Source organism: Aegilops tauschii, chromosome 2 (assembly GCF_002575655.3).
Source record: "Aegilops tauschii subsp. strangulata cultivar AL8/78 chromosome 2, Aet v6.0, whole genome shotgun sequence".
Classification (NCBI taxonomy): Eukaryota; Viridiplantae; Streptophyta; class Magnoliopsida; order Poales; family Poaceae; genus Aegilops; species Aegilops tauschii.
Window position 1 is genome coordinate 86,435,555 of NC_053036.3, and position 14,086 is coordinate 86,449,640.

The window sequence follows — 14,086 nt, forward strand, 5'->3', positions numbered from 1 at the left end:
CCACTGCCTCAACGGCCTCTCCGAGCAATACGGTTATATATTCTAACAATTAGTTTGTGTTACATGCAATTGATTCAATGTTTACAATCTGTGGTATACAAGCTCACAAATCTATTAATACATTTTTTGTATGCTCACCTGTAAATATATCCAAGATTTTCCATGGCTGATTGAGATGACGTTGGAGTTATTAGGAGCTGCAACAATACATGTATTTTGCTTTGTTGATGACATGTATTATATCAGTAGTTATTTTGGAAGAACTTTTGGACTTTTTGACAGCTGAACTGAAACCATCCGTCATAGTAATAGCTACAAGATTTCATTACACGCTGGGAATACGAAAATGAATTGTGATAATTCACTTATTCTAGCATAATCAGTCACGCTGCGATTTTCTGCATGCGTGTGACACCAATATACTTCTATTTTTAGTATTGGGTTCTTCTAAAGGATAACTTCTTCTGCTCTCATAGTCATTTTTCTTAGAGTACCGGTATGAAATATGATAGTGCAATGCAAGATGGTGCTGATCGTCGGTGGTCGGCAAGGCGGCAGGAGGCGAAGATGATGACTGATACGGTGGCCAACAGATAAAAGGTATGCGACGTCATCATTTGGTCCCTCTCCTCGCTTCTGCCTCTTTCTATAGTCATATTTTCTGTTCTCGCCAGATGTCGTTCAACTCCATTTCCCAGTGGGGGCCTCTTCATGGGCTGATCTAGCATCAGAACGCATGGGAGGAGAGACGGCTCTCATGTATTAGGATGTTGCACACCTGGTGGACCAGTCGACGGGGTTGTTCCACGCGCTGCTCTTGTTGATTTGTTCTTGACACATCCTTTGTTCTATTGTATTTTTTGAATCAGTTGGTGGTATATATTAACAAGTATCATTTATTCTGTCACTTTTGAACCACCGATATTGTTTGTAATCACTCCTCTAGACTGCAAAACTGCTGCTTTTGTGTTATGTGTCCTTTTTCAAGAAGCGGCAACATGATATTGTGAGTGTTATTATATTGCTATCCATTGGCATGTGCTATCCAGATAGAAAAAGGGATCCATTCTCTGAATTTGTAGCTGTGGCGCAGCTCTGTCTTAGTGTTCCATACTTACAGTTAGCTACTTCAATAACACCATGAAGTACAGCCAGGAAAGTGGAAGGGCCGCGTCCTACCTTGCCCCGCCCAGTTTCCGCTCAAGCGGCGCGCCATGGGCGCGCCCCAACCGCTAATACAACACAATAAGAGTCGCGCAAAGGGCGCCTTCTCGCTCGTTCGCATACAACACAATAAGGCCCAGTTCTTTTCACACCGGATTCTGCAGAATCAAGATTTTGGAAAATTCTCCCAGAATCTGTTGCCGAGTTCTTTTCTGGGATTGTAGGTTGAGATTCTGGAAAGAGTTGTGTGTTAAAATGTCTGTAGTACCCTTAGACAGAAAATGTTTGATGAATTTATTAACACCTTGTTGTTTCTAACAGTATCTAGTCGAATATGAGTACGAAAGTGATTTACGAATGTCATAAAAAGTGCTAAATATTACATTTAGAATGGATTTAAAGATTTGTTCATTACAAAAGTGGATGAACTAAAAAAATGGATAATCTCAAGGTACGAGACTAGCAGCAATCGCCTCGCGTACTGCGTTCATGGTACCATCATCTTCTGGTGGTAGAGCATTGGCACCTGTAAACGGCAATGGAGGTTGCACATATGCATCATTGTCGAACTTGTCAAAATGCTCATCACGTAACGGCAATGGAGGTTGCACATATGCATTTTTTCCTCCTCCGCTAGTGGAGCATAGCGAAACTTGGCAGCTTCTGGATGTGCCTGTAATCATATAGCACCACAGGTTAATATCAAAACCGAAGCAACATGAGTCATTATTTAAGAAATTACATGACAACAACAATACCTTTATCTCCAATGCCCACCACTCATTTGTAGCTGCAATAGTGTGTGTATGCTCATCTCTTCCTAAGCCAGATGCTTGCTGGATCAATGTCTTCCATGTGTTGTACTCGCTTCTACATACACCCCACCTATTTTTGATTTGCCGGGTCGAATAGTTTCTTCCAGAGCGTTCGTTGAACTTTTTATGCAAATTAGCTTGTCCTATGTCCGACAAATAACCACCGTTGCGGTTATTTGCTCGAACCTCCTCTGCGCATGCATTCATAAAAATTGTATGAGCAGCACTGTCCCAATTTGCTTTGGGTTCTTTGACTTTCTCCATCTTAAATTAGCATCATCATAGAAAATAGTGTCATGTACTAGGAATTCACATACCAATACATTAGAAAACAATGATATTCATACTGCCATATTGTTGAACGGCTCCAAACCAAAATAAAGAAATGTATACCCAATTGCCCAACACTAGAATTATTAGTGAAAATTATGCTTGTGGATATCTCTTTCTAGTTCTTCATTTTTGTAAATAGGCAAACAAGCTGTATTCAAAAATCAATCCATCCATCCATCTATCTAACAAATCCATCCATCCATCTAACAACATCAGCAATCTGGGTGCAAAAAATTAGCACCATCCATCCATCTAACAGCATCAGCAATCAATCCATCCATCTATCTAACAAATCCAAGCATCAATCCATCTACCTATGCAACAGAAATAAATCTAGCACTCCATAGCATAAGAAAAAAAGAAGAACAGAGAGATGGGGAAAGAGGATGCCTCACCGTGGGTGTGGTCTGCACCTCGCGTGGGCTGCTTGTGGACGTCGAGGTGCAGCGCCGGTGGCCGTCGATGTTGGCGGAGACACGGCGGAGGGGAGGACGAGCAGCGAAGGAAGAGGGGCGACAAGGGAGATAAGGCGGGCGGCGGCGGCAAGGGCCTGGCCGGCGAGGTTGGTCCGGCGGCGACGCAACAACCCTAGCCGTCGCTGCGTCTGGGGACTCCTTTTTCCCCGATGCGAACAGGGGTCGAGCGGCCGCTCGCTCGTTTCCTTGGTCCAGCACGTGGATGGACAGTGGCATTCCTGGTGTAATTTCGCGATGGGATAGGGGTACTCTTCTATTTTGAAACGTTTTCACTGGTGGGACTTGCCAGAATCTCAGGATTTTGAGAAAATCAAGCTTTCTGGGTGCTTTTGGATTGCACTAGGATTCTAGAGAATCCTCTCCAGATTTTGAAAGTCAAAACGAGTTCTTTTGGCTTCAGATTTTTCAGATCAAAATTCTCCGCAATCTGCTCAAAAGAACTGGGCCTAAGAGTCGCGCAAAGGGCGCCTTCTCGCTCGTCCGCATGTACGACAAAAAAAATACTCCCTCCGTTCGGAATTACTTGTCTCGTTAATGAATGTATTTAGAACTAAAATACGTCTAGATACATTTATTTCTATGACAAGTAATTCGGAACAGAGGGAATAGATCGCTAGGGCTACGCAGACGCACCCGTATTGGCCAGAAAAGATCTAGAGAGAAAAAAAAAGGGAGCGCGCCTCGTCTCCACCTCTCCCCCCACACGCCGCCTCCTCATCTCCGCCCCCCCTCTGGTCGCCTCGGCTCCTACCCGGCCGGCTCGTCGCAGCAGCGGCCCGCAGAAAGCTGCGGTGGTCGGCAGTGGAGAAGCAGCATCGGACGACGGCGGCGGACCAGATCGGCGAGTCACAGGAGAGGACACGATGGCCGTCACGGGCAGAGCAGAGCGAACCCGACGCGGCGGCCGGCGCCATCTGGAGAACTGCTGGCCGGTGGTGCGCGATCTGGGCGATTTGGAGGCGAGGCAACACCGTTGACCAGGACGCCGTCGAAATTCTCATCATGCCGCTGGGAGAGGGGCTCGTCGAGGATCCCCTCGACTCGACGGATCCGCGATGGAGGTGCTTGAGGAGGGGCTTCTTCTCCGGACTCCATGGAGATCGTAAAGGTGCTCCCCCACTCCCCCTCCCTCTGTCTGGGTATTCGTACTGACGGCCTCCGGCTCGAGAAAGTATCCGCTGCACCTCCGTCCTCTCCTGATTGCCATGATTTTAGCCCATGATTTTCATTTGTTTGATGTTCTGAAGATGCTTACTCAAGTCCAGGTCTCCAATGATGTGCAGAACTCTTGCAGGCACCCTTGTCATTGCAAAAATCAAGAGAAGCTATGAAGGGGCCTACATCGTAATGAAGAGGGGCAGGGTGCAAAAGGAAGCGTGCCTTTTCTTGATCTCTTAAATATGTATGCTGATCTCTTTCAGCCATTTCTCCTCTACCTCTTATTTCCACTGTTGCGAGATCTATTAACAGAATTTGAGGCTCAACTTGCTTTTACAGAACCATGGGAGCGGAAGAGTGGATATGGGAAAGTGGCAAACACAAGTGCTATGAATCTGTTGTTGCACTAATATCATATCATCCTAAATGCGAAATCCAGCTAAATGAACTAAATTTCTCATATCGAAGGAGTCAAGAAGGGAAGTTACCCAATATTATGTTAGGCACTTTGTCATGGTTCGTCCTCGTAAGCTTTTATACATGGCCATTGGTACGCATTTCATCTCTTTGTTATGGAGGGAATTCTCTCCCTGATCTGTTCCATTATATAAACTGGTTTGGTGGTTGAAATAGGAGTCCTAAATATACTTAACTCTGTTGCTCGTTATGTATTATCATGCAGAACGTCTTGCCATAATGCAACTATGTATACAATCATATGATAGTTCGTCCTGATGTTTACACTCACATGATGGTTCCTTTAGTGTTGCAATTGAAGTTACTCATCAGTGTCTTGGTTATACTGAAGTTTGCCATCTTTCTGAAATATATGTAGTTGACTGTTGCAAGACGCGAACCATATTACTGTTGCAAGAAAGAATTCACTTAGGATATTATCATCGGGTTTGAAGGAAAGATGTTGCATGGCCGTCTTGTTTCAGTTATGTCCTGGTAGTGATTCGGAGGGCACCGGCATTAAAGGTAATGAATCTCCATTTTGGTTTTTGCTATTTATCTCAAGTATATAATAAATTGTTGGGTTCCTCCAATTTTCTTTGTTGTTATGTTTCTGAATACACTCTCCGTTCCCCAGTTCTGTAAGGATATGCAATTTTGGCTGATGGCCTCGTGGCTGATTGCAGCTTGACAGAACGCAGTTTCATCTATGAATATGATCTGAGAGTTAGCTTGTTTGCTCTTTGACTCATGATATGTTCTTTTCCTTTTAAATTGATTTTTGATCAGTAGTAGATAAACCATGTCCAAGATTGGGAGATTAACTAAAGAGCTAGGCTGAGGTTTCACCGCTCAGTCTATCAGTAGAAACAATATTGTTTGGTTTATACAATGGTTACCTGAGAAGTTCATCTTCCTCTTTGCAAATATTACATGATAAGTAATGGGACCGCTATCTTTAATTCTTTCATGGCAATCAGGCTAAGCGCATACAAGAGCGCACACCTCTGCCTTAGGAGTAAGAGGCGTGTGACATGCGTTTTAGTTTCTAATAGACACAAAATATGTCTTATTTCGCTCTTTAGATAATTGTTTTTGATTGTGTGTGCACGTTGCACACTTATGTCTTGACTGTGAATGGAAATGCACAAAGCAAATGCATTATGACCCGATGTTTTAATTTATAGGATCGAGGCTTCTTCTTGTGTCCGTACGAAAGAGAAGTTGTACCGATTGCCATTGGAAGGAGCGGGGCACAGGTACATTAAGCTCGGATGTAATCTGCTTTAAACTATTTTTAAGGGAATGCATTACAACATGCAGCAAGTTCAGGCCAAGAAAACTGGTATTGCGTTTGGCCTGTTGCATTTATTCCTTGGGCTGGTGGATGGATAGGAAGTGGGATTATATCAACGAATGATGCACCTAAAAGTTAGGCCTACCAATCGTTAAATATATGCATAGCTGCCTGGTTTAGCTCTGCTCCAATTTTTGGCTTGCCCTGATTGTTTTTATTATCTGTCTCATAACTTAATTGATTTCTTGGTTCTCACCTTCACATTCTGATTCTCTCATCAAATCTTTCCCTTTTGATGTGTGACATATGTAACTAGCTACTACAGATGTATTACTACATGTTATCACTATGTTGAAGTTTTCTTAAATTCTAATGTTTTGTCCATGAGCTGGGTCACTTCTGCCGGGCCTTCTTGTTGGTAATATACTGGCGCTTTTTGTGCAGGATTATTTGGTGTAGCAAGAATGATAGAGTTCTAGGCCGGAGCAAACAAATGGACAGGGAAATAGCTGCCTTATGAACCAAAACTGAATACTGAAATAAGGATTTTTGAGAGTTCAGATGAGATAGTAACAGATCTGGCTGAGTATATTTCACAAGTTTCAGAAATCTCTATTAAAGAAAGTGGATACTTCGCTATTGTCATGTCTGGAGCGCCACTTGTCAGTTTTTTGGGGTTAATGATTTTTTTTCTATTCTTTGCTAGCTATTTGCCATATTTGTTTTTGCACGCGAATTTAATACAGTGTGCATTATTGCATCTGAAGTATCCTGTTTTTAATTTTTGAAAAGGAAACTTAGTGAAGTGACGTATATATCCTGCTCTGATGAACGTGATGTAGCAAAGAACCATGCAGATAGTAAATATAAGTTACTCCTTGATAAGAAAGGTTAGTTTTAAATATGTGGTCATTGGGAGTTAAGAAAATGTGGCAGATTTTTTCTTCAGATTATGCGCTTTGCATGGTCATCTATCTGTTGCGATGTCTGCATTCTAAAATCATATTTAGATGATGTGATTACTTCAGATATTTGGTGCTGGTGACTGGTCGCATTTCGTATCTATTGGTGGCTGATCATCAGATTTTCTAAGTCTTCTCGTTGCTTACCCAAAAAAATCGTACGAAGAGTAGTCAGATTTAGTGTGGCAGTTCTTGTGCAACATTCCTGTAAATATACTGGCAGAGTTCCTTCCATGCCTCCCAGCTTCTGTTTCATCTGACAAGCATCAAGATATACATTTTTGACCATGGAGCGTCGATCAAGATATCGTAACTGCTTATGTAAAATAGTTCCTGAAGAGAAACTTAAGCAGGTCTCACAATTGTGCCTCTTTACAGTTTATGGCAATAACTTGCTTGGTGTCTTGTTAACTTTGAGTTTTAAAATTTGTGAAGGCTGTATTCACTTGGATCGAAGAAATAGGCGCAAAGTTGTGTTCTCTGACGAGGTATCTTGGGGCTTTGCCAGCTGCCAGTGCTATGAATATCATCTGCTGCATCATTGCTAGCTTTCCTATGTTTGGGTTGTTTCTGCCATCAACTGGTTCTGAATAATTGTTTTATGTAACACTTGCTTGGATATGGTTCATACATTCTAACTTCTGAGAAAAGCTAATATGTTTTTGCATTATGGCAACTTCTCTTTCATAAAGGAAGGCCAATTTATTCATGTTTGATATGCATTCATACATAGAAGGCATTGGACCCATGAGCCTTACTGCCATTGATAAATGATACCATGTAGTGATATGTTCACACAAGCTGACCAAACACAAGCTAGCAAAAAAGAGCAGAGAAGGGGCGCACACAACCTGGCACCGCGCATAGCACCCCTCAGGTTAAATGTTTTTGCTTGCGCCACGATTTTGTGCTTTGTTAGGCTTTATCTTGCACTGTTCTATATTAGACAGTTCAGATTATTTTTCCAGGCAGTGTACAGATGTGGATTATACTGTACTTACTGCTTATCATCATCTATATGACCATAGTATACTTTTGTACAGGATCGGATGTATGGGAGGTGCGACATGATTTTGCAAGTACAGACAGAAAAATGCAGTATGTTTGATTATTTTATTATTGTACCTTTCCTTTTTCTGTTCAGGTGGATCTAAATATATTCCAGACAGAGGAATTATTTAGGGACTAAAGGTAATATGTCTGATAAAGCATAACTGCACTTTTTCTGCTATCTTTTGCAGTATATTTTGTTACGAAGATTGAAAACATAATATTGGTAGAAATAATTTCCATTTGTTTGCCATGAACCTTGCAGTTGGCTTGCTTCTGCACTAGGGAAATGCTTGCATTAGATCATCAAAGTTAATTACTATTATATCAGTATCTACATGTTAAATGTGTCTATAGTGATTGAACAACTCTCATTAATAGATGTAGCCATAGAACGGAAGGCATTTTTTAAATCTCAATTGTAATGATGCCGTCTATAGTGGCCGGGCTCCACGAGATCCTCCCCAAGCCCCCCCCCCCCCCCCCCCAAAAGGTCACAAGCTGCCCGCCTATGAATATTATCATTTTTATTTATTTCTAATATGGACACCTCTGTATGATTTAAGTCTTAACTATGTACTGTTGATTTACGGCATGGTGATTGATTTCGATTGCATGGGAATTCTGGGAAGAGCAGTGGAAAAGCTATGGGGAACTTGTGTGTTACTGGCGCCAGCAGTAAGGATTTCTTTTAAGCTTCTCTTTGCTTCTCCTTAATAATTGGACCTGCCTGCTATGCATAATGAATTTTGATATTTTGGTGCTATTATACTGATGCAAGCATTGTTGTTTCTAGTGGCTGTAAGGATTTCCTTTGGGCATATTTTCTTCTAGCTTAATTAGTCTGGATAGTTGATTTTATAAACAAGATTCAGACTGTTCCTTGTATTAGTAAAAATCAGATAAGAATTGAATTATTGTACTTAAAAGACAACCTGAATGTCTTATGATGCAAAAGCAAATGCTCTACATTTCCTTTCACCTCCTGTTTTGCCAAAGCAACTACCTATTGTGGTCTTTTAATTGTGTACTGGCTGTGTAAAGAGTTGCTATTGCCGCAGGCTGATCAAAGCGGGAACAGAGCCAGAAGGCCGTCGAGGCACCACCTTCAGGCAACCTTGGAGTCGTCGCAGACAACCTTCAAGTGTAGCATCGAAGTTGATACAAGACAAGGGGGAAGGCCCAAATCAGCAGGCAGATGTGCCGGCTGCTGCGACTGGCAGTGCTCTGGGCGCGCAAGGGTAGCGCGGTACTCCTGGTCAAGACACTGCAGCACAACCGTGGGCCGCGGCCGCAGGCGCAACGATTGGCTGCACTATGGCGGACAGGGATTCTCAACCGACGAGACGCCGGCGAGCGTTGGCTTCGTGGGGCTGGCGGAGAGTGATGGGGATGCCGGAGTGGACGTGAAGACGGACATTGGTTGTTTATTTACTGATGAATTTGGTTCACTTTTGGATAAGCCATGCATCAGCTATACATGTATGTGTGCTATAAATCAGCACTAAAACCATTGGAAAGGGCGGGAGCTTACCTGGCACCGCACAGCTGCCGTTTGAGGCGGCGCGCCATGGGCGCGCCCCAACCGCTAGTATTATTCAACCAGCACCTGAACTGGCATACATAAGACGTCGGGGGTATCTAAGAGCCACAAATGGCGCCCCAAATCAAGATTAACAGCGGCCTTCGCGAGTTCATGTGCCTCCCAGTTTTTCTTTCTTCTTTCATGACTGAACTGAACAGCAGCAAACTCCTCTGTCTTCTTAAGAAAAAGGGTTTTCCCCCGCTTTGTATTACAAAGCAACCATCTAATACGGGTTTTTTTTAGGCTTTTGCTTCGGCTCGAAGGAAAAAGAATTATATCAAAAAGTTGAAGGATGATAATGGTGATATTATGCAAGGTACTGTAGAGCTAAACCCTCACATCCAAGGTTACTTCACGAACCTGTTTACGTCTGAAGTCCAGCACACCGATCCAGAGATGCTACAGAAAGTGCAAACCAAAGTGACAAATCAGATGAATACTATGCTCCTGGCTCCTTTCTCGGTTGAGGACGTGCGTAAGGCTGTATTTAGTATTGGAGACCTTAAGGCCCTAGGTCCTGATGGGTTGCATGCAATATTTTCCCAACGATATTGGCACATCTTGGGTGATGAAATTTCTGCTGCAGTGTTACATGCTATAAACTCAAAGCAGATTCCGGATGAGTGGAATGATACATCAATTGTGCTGATCCCAAAATCTGAGAACCCAGAGCTGATTACACAGTACCGCCCCATAAGCTTATGTAATGTCTTGTACAAAATAATCTCTAAGATGCTTTCAGTTCGGTTAAAGAGCATCTTACCTGATATTATTTCACCTACCCAAAGTGCTTTTGTCCCGGGCAGAATGATCACTGATAACATTCTAGTTGCTTATGAATGCATCCATAAGATCAAGAATACCAAGAATAGTCAGGCTGGATTATGTGCTGTCAAATTAGACATGCACAAAGCATATGATAGAGTTGAATGGGTTTTCCTGAGAAATATGATGCATAAGATGGGTTTTGATGATCAGTGGATTAATCTGATAATGTTATGTGTGAGCTCAGTCAGATATAAAGTTCGGTACAACTCCCAAGAGACAAACATGTTTATTCCTACCAGAGGTATGGCAGGGGGACCCTTTATCTCCTTATTTGTTCTTGATTTGTGCAGAGGGCTTATCCAGCATGCTGCAGTTTGAAGAAGAAGTTGGTGGCATCGATGGGTTGAGAGTGTGCAGAAATGCACCGTCAGTTTCACACCTTTTATTTGCTGACGATTCTCTTATTCTCATGAGAGCAGATATGTTGAATGCAACTTCCTTACGGCAGGTGTTGGATACCTACTGTGAAAATTCAGGTCAAATGGTAAGCCTGGGTAAATCTAGTATTTTCTTCAGTCCAAATACAAATGCTCAAACTAGATATGAGATTAGTCAGGAACTTCACATTGCTACAGAAGCCTTGTCTGACAAATATTTGGGCCTTCCTGCACTAGTTGGGGCTGATAGGAGTGATTGTTTTAAACACTTCTGTGAAAAAATAAAAAAACTCTTAAAAGGTTGGATGGAGAAACAATTATCTATAGGAGGAAAGGAAATTCTATTAAAAGCTGTTGCTCAAGCCATACCAGTTTTTGCTATGTCTGTCTTTTGCCTACCAAAAGGTGTATGTAAAGATATTACAGATGTTATTGCTCAGTTTTGGTGGGGAGATGAAGAAGATGATAAAAAGTTACATTGGTTTGCATGGTGGAAATTATGTATCCCAAAATGTGATGGAGGAATGGGTTTCAGAGATTTATATTCCTTTAACCTGGCTTTACTTGCTAAACAATGCTGGAGATTGATCACAAATCCAGAGTCAGTTTGTGCAAGAATTTTGAAGGCAAAATATTATCCCTCAACAGATTTATTGCAAGCAGGGCCGAAGAGAGGCTCTTCCTTCACTTGGCAAAGCATTGTTGCTGGACTGAGTACTTTCAAGCGGGGGTATATGGAGAATTGGCTCAGGAGAAAAGGTGAATATTTGGGAGGATCCATGGATTCCATCTAGCCCAGATAGGAAGGTAATAACCCCTCGAGGACACACTGTGATATCAAAGGTAATAGACTTAATTGATCCAGTTACAGGTCAGTGGGATGATGAGTTGATCAGAGATATTTTTAATCCAGTGGACACAATGAGGATCCTCCAAATTCCACTAAATTTTCAGGCTTTCGATGACTTCATTGCTTGGCATCACACAAGAAATGGAATTTTTTCAGTGAGGACAGCATACCAAGTACAATGGTCACATAAGTTCAGAGGTCAACTAGGAGAGAATATGACGTCCAGTAGTACCTTGCAAACGGCGATTTGGAATCAGCTTTGGAAATTACAAGTACCTAGGAAGATACAGATTTTCTGCTGGCGAGCTTTGCGAGGTATAGTTCCTTTAAAATCCATTCTGGCAAATAAACATATACCAGTTAGTGGAGAATGCCCAGTATGTAGAAAAGGTCCAGAAGATATGCGTCATCTTCTCTTCCAATGTGACTTGGCGAAGTGTTTGTGGCAAGGTCTTGGCCTGTGGGACCGAATAGGAACTGCAGCTAGAATGGATCTCTCTGGTTCGGTAATACTGGAATCACTTCTACTAGACTTGGATGAACCCCTGCCTCTTATGCCAAGTATGAATTGTAAGGAAGTTGTCGCGGCGGGATGCTGGTATTTATGGTGGCTGCGGAGGCAACATACTCATCATGATGGTTGCCCACCTCAGTTTAGATGGCCAAACTCGATCCTAGCCATAGTTGGGAATCATCTCAAGTCAACCCAGAAGAGGGAAGTGAGAGAACATAAATGGACAAGGCCAGAACCGAAGTTTGTAAAGTTAAATGTAGATGCATCGTACCACGCGGATGATGGTATGGGGGCAACGGCTGCTGTCTTGCGCGATGAAAAAGGAGTATTTATAGCAGCCAAATGCAGATTTTATCACCATGCTGCAGATGCAATGACTATGGAAGCTATGGCAATGAGGGATGGGTTAATCCTGGCAAATTCTATGGGGTTCAATAGAGTTGAAGCTGAATCAGACTCTCAAAATGTGGTAAACTATTGCCAAGGTCAAGATCAATGGTGGGACTCAGCAGCGGCAATTTTTGCAGAATGTATAGACGTAGCTACGTCAATAGGAAAGGTCATCTTCACACACTGTTTTCGTGAAGTAAATTCTATTGCTCATGAGCTAGCAAAGTTTAGTTATTGTAATAAGTGTGATTATAGTTGGACAAATGATGTTGGGAATCGTAGCATAATTTTAAAATTTTCATACGCTCACCAAGATGCATCTATGGAGTATACTAGCAACGAGGGGAAAGGAGTGCATCTACATGCCCTTGTAGATCGCGAGCGGAAGCGTTCCAATGAACGTTGTTGACGGAGTCGTACTCGCCGTGATTCAAATCACCGATGACCGAGTGCCGAACGGACGGCACCTCCGCGTTCAACACACGTACGGTGCAGCGACGTCTCCTCCTTCTTGATCCAGCAAGGGGGAAGGAGAGGTTGATGGAGATCCAGCAGCACGACGGCGTGGTGGTGGATGCAGCGGGATGTCGGCAGGGCTTCGCCGAGCTTCTACGAGAGAGAGAGGTGTAGCAGGGGAGGAGGGAGGCGCCCAAGGCTGTAATGTTGCTGCCCTCCCCCCTTTATATAGGCCCCCTGGGAGGGGGGGCCGCCGGCCAAGATCCATCTGGAGGGGGGGGGGCGGCGGCCAAGGGGGGTGGCTTGCCCCCCAAGGCAAGTGGGGCGCCCCCCACCCTAGGGTTTCCAACCCTAGGCGCAGGGGGAAGGCCCATGGGGGGGCGCCCAGCCCACTAGGGGCTGGTTCTCTTCCCACTTCAGCCCACGGGGCCCTCCGGGATAGCTGGCCCCACCCGGTGGACCCCCGGGACCCTTCCGGTGGTCCCGGTACAATACCGGTAACCCCCGAAACTTTCCCGGTGGCCGAAACTTGACTTCCTATATATAATTCTTCACCTCCGGACCATTCCGGAACTCCTCGTGACGTCCGGGATCTCATCCGGGACTCCGACAACTTTCGGGTTTTCGCATACACATATCTCTACAACCCTAGCGTCACCGAACCTTAAGTGTGTAGACCCTACGGGTTCGGGAGACATGCAGACATGACCGAGACGCCTCTCCGGTCAATAACCAACAGCGGGATCTGGATACCCATGTTGGCTCCCACATGTTCCACGATGATCTCATCGGATGAACCATGATGTCGAGGATTCAATCAATCCCGTATGCAATTCCCTTTGTCAATCGGTATGTTACTTGCCCGAGATTCGATCGTCGGTATCCCAATACCTTGTTCAATCTCGTTACCGGCAAGTCTCTTTACTCGTACCGCAATGCATGATCCCGTGACTAACGCCTTAGTCACATTGAGCTCATTATGATGATGCATTACCGAGTGGGCCCAGAGATACATCTCCGTCACACGGAGTGACAAATCCCAGTCTCGATCCGTGCCAACCCAACAGACACTTTCAGAGATACCCGTAGTGTACCTTTATAGTCACCCAGTTACGTTGTGACGTTTGGTGCACCCAAAGCACTACTACAGTATCCGGGAGTTGCACGATCTCATGGTCTAAGGAAAAGATACTTGACATTGGAAAAGCTCTAGCAAACGAAACTACACGATCTTTTATGCTATGCTTAGGATTGGGTCTTGTCCATCACATCATTCTCCTAATGATGTGATCCCGTTATCAATGACATCCAATGTCCATAGTCAGGAAACCATGACTATCTGTTGATCAACGAGCTAGTCAACTAGAGGCTTACT

At 43.7% G+C, this 14,086-nt stretch overlaps 2 long non-coding RNA genes across 6 annotated transcripts; both read left to right on the forward strand.

Annotated features, from left to right (window-relative positions):
• Window positions 1–3,426: 3,426 nt before the first annotated feature.
• LOC141041547 (uncharacterized) lies at window positions 3,427–6,601 on the forward strand. Of its 4 annotated transcripts, none has more exons than XR_012201890.1 (6): window positions 3,427–3,896; window positions 4,083–4,190; window positions 4,286–4,496; window positions 4,782–4,927; window positions 5,590–5,661; window positions 6,144–6,601. It is a non-coding gene; the product is annotated as an uncharacterized lncRNA (long non-coding RNA). The 4 variants fall into 4 exon arrangements; XR_012201889.1 differs by having other exon boundaries at window positions 3,455–3,896; window positions 4,072–4,190; window positions 4,286–4,462; XR_012201888.1 differs by having other exon boundaries at window positions 3,459–3,896; window positions 4,072–4,190.
• Window positions 6,602–6,657: 56 nt separating this feature from the next.
• On the forward strand, window positions 6,658–9,414 carry LOC109733110 (uncharacterized). 2 transcript variants are annotated; one of them, XR_012201887.1, is made up of 7 exons: window positions 6,658–7,014; window positions 7,097–7,149; window positions 7,446–7,538; window positions 7,705–7,721; window positions 7,806–7,852; window positions 8,349–8,389; window positions 8,773–9,414. It is a non-coding gene; the product is annotated as an uncharacterized lncRNA (long non-coding RNA). The 2 variants fall into 2 exon arrangements; XR_005770641.3 differs by lacking the exons at window positions 8,349–8,389; window positions 8,773–9,414 and adding an exon at window positions 8,093–8,204.
• The last annotated feature ends 4,672 nt before the right edge of the window (window positions 9,415–14,086 follow it).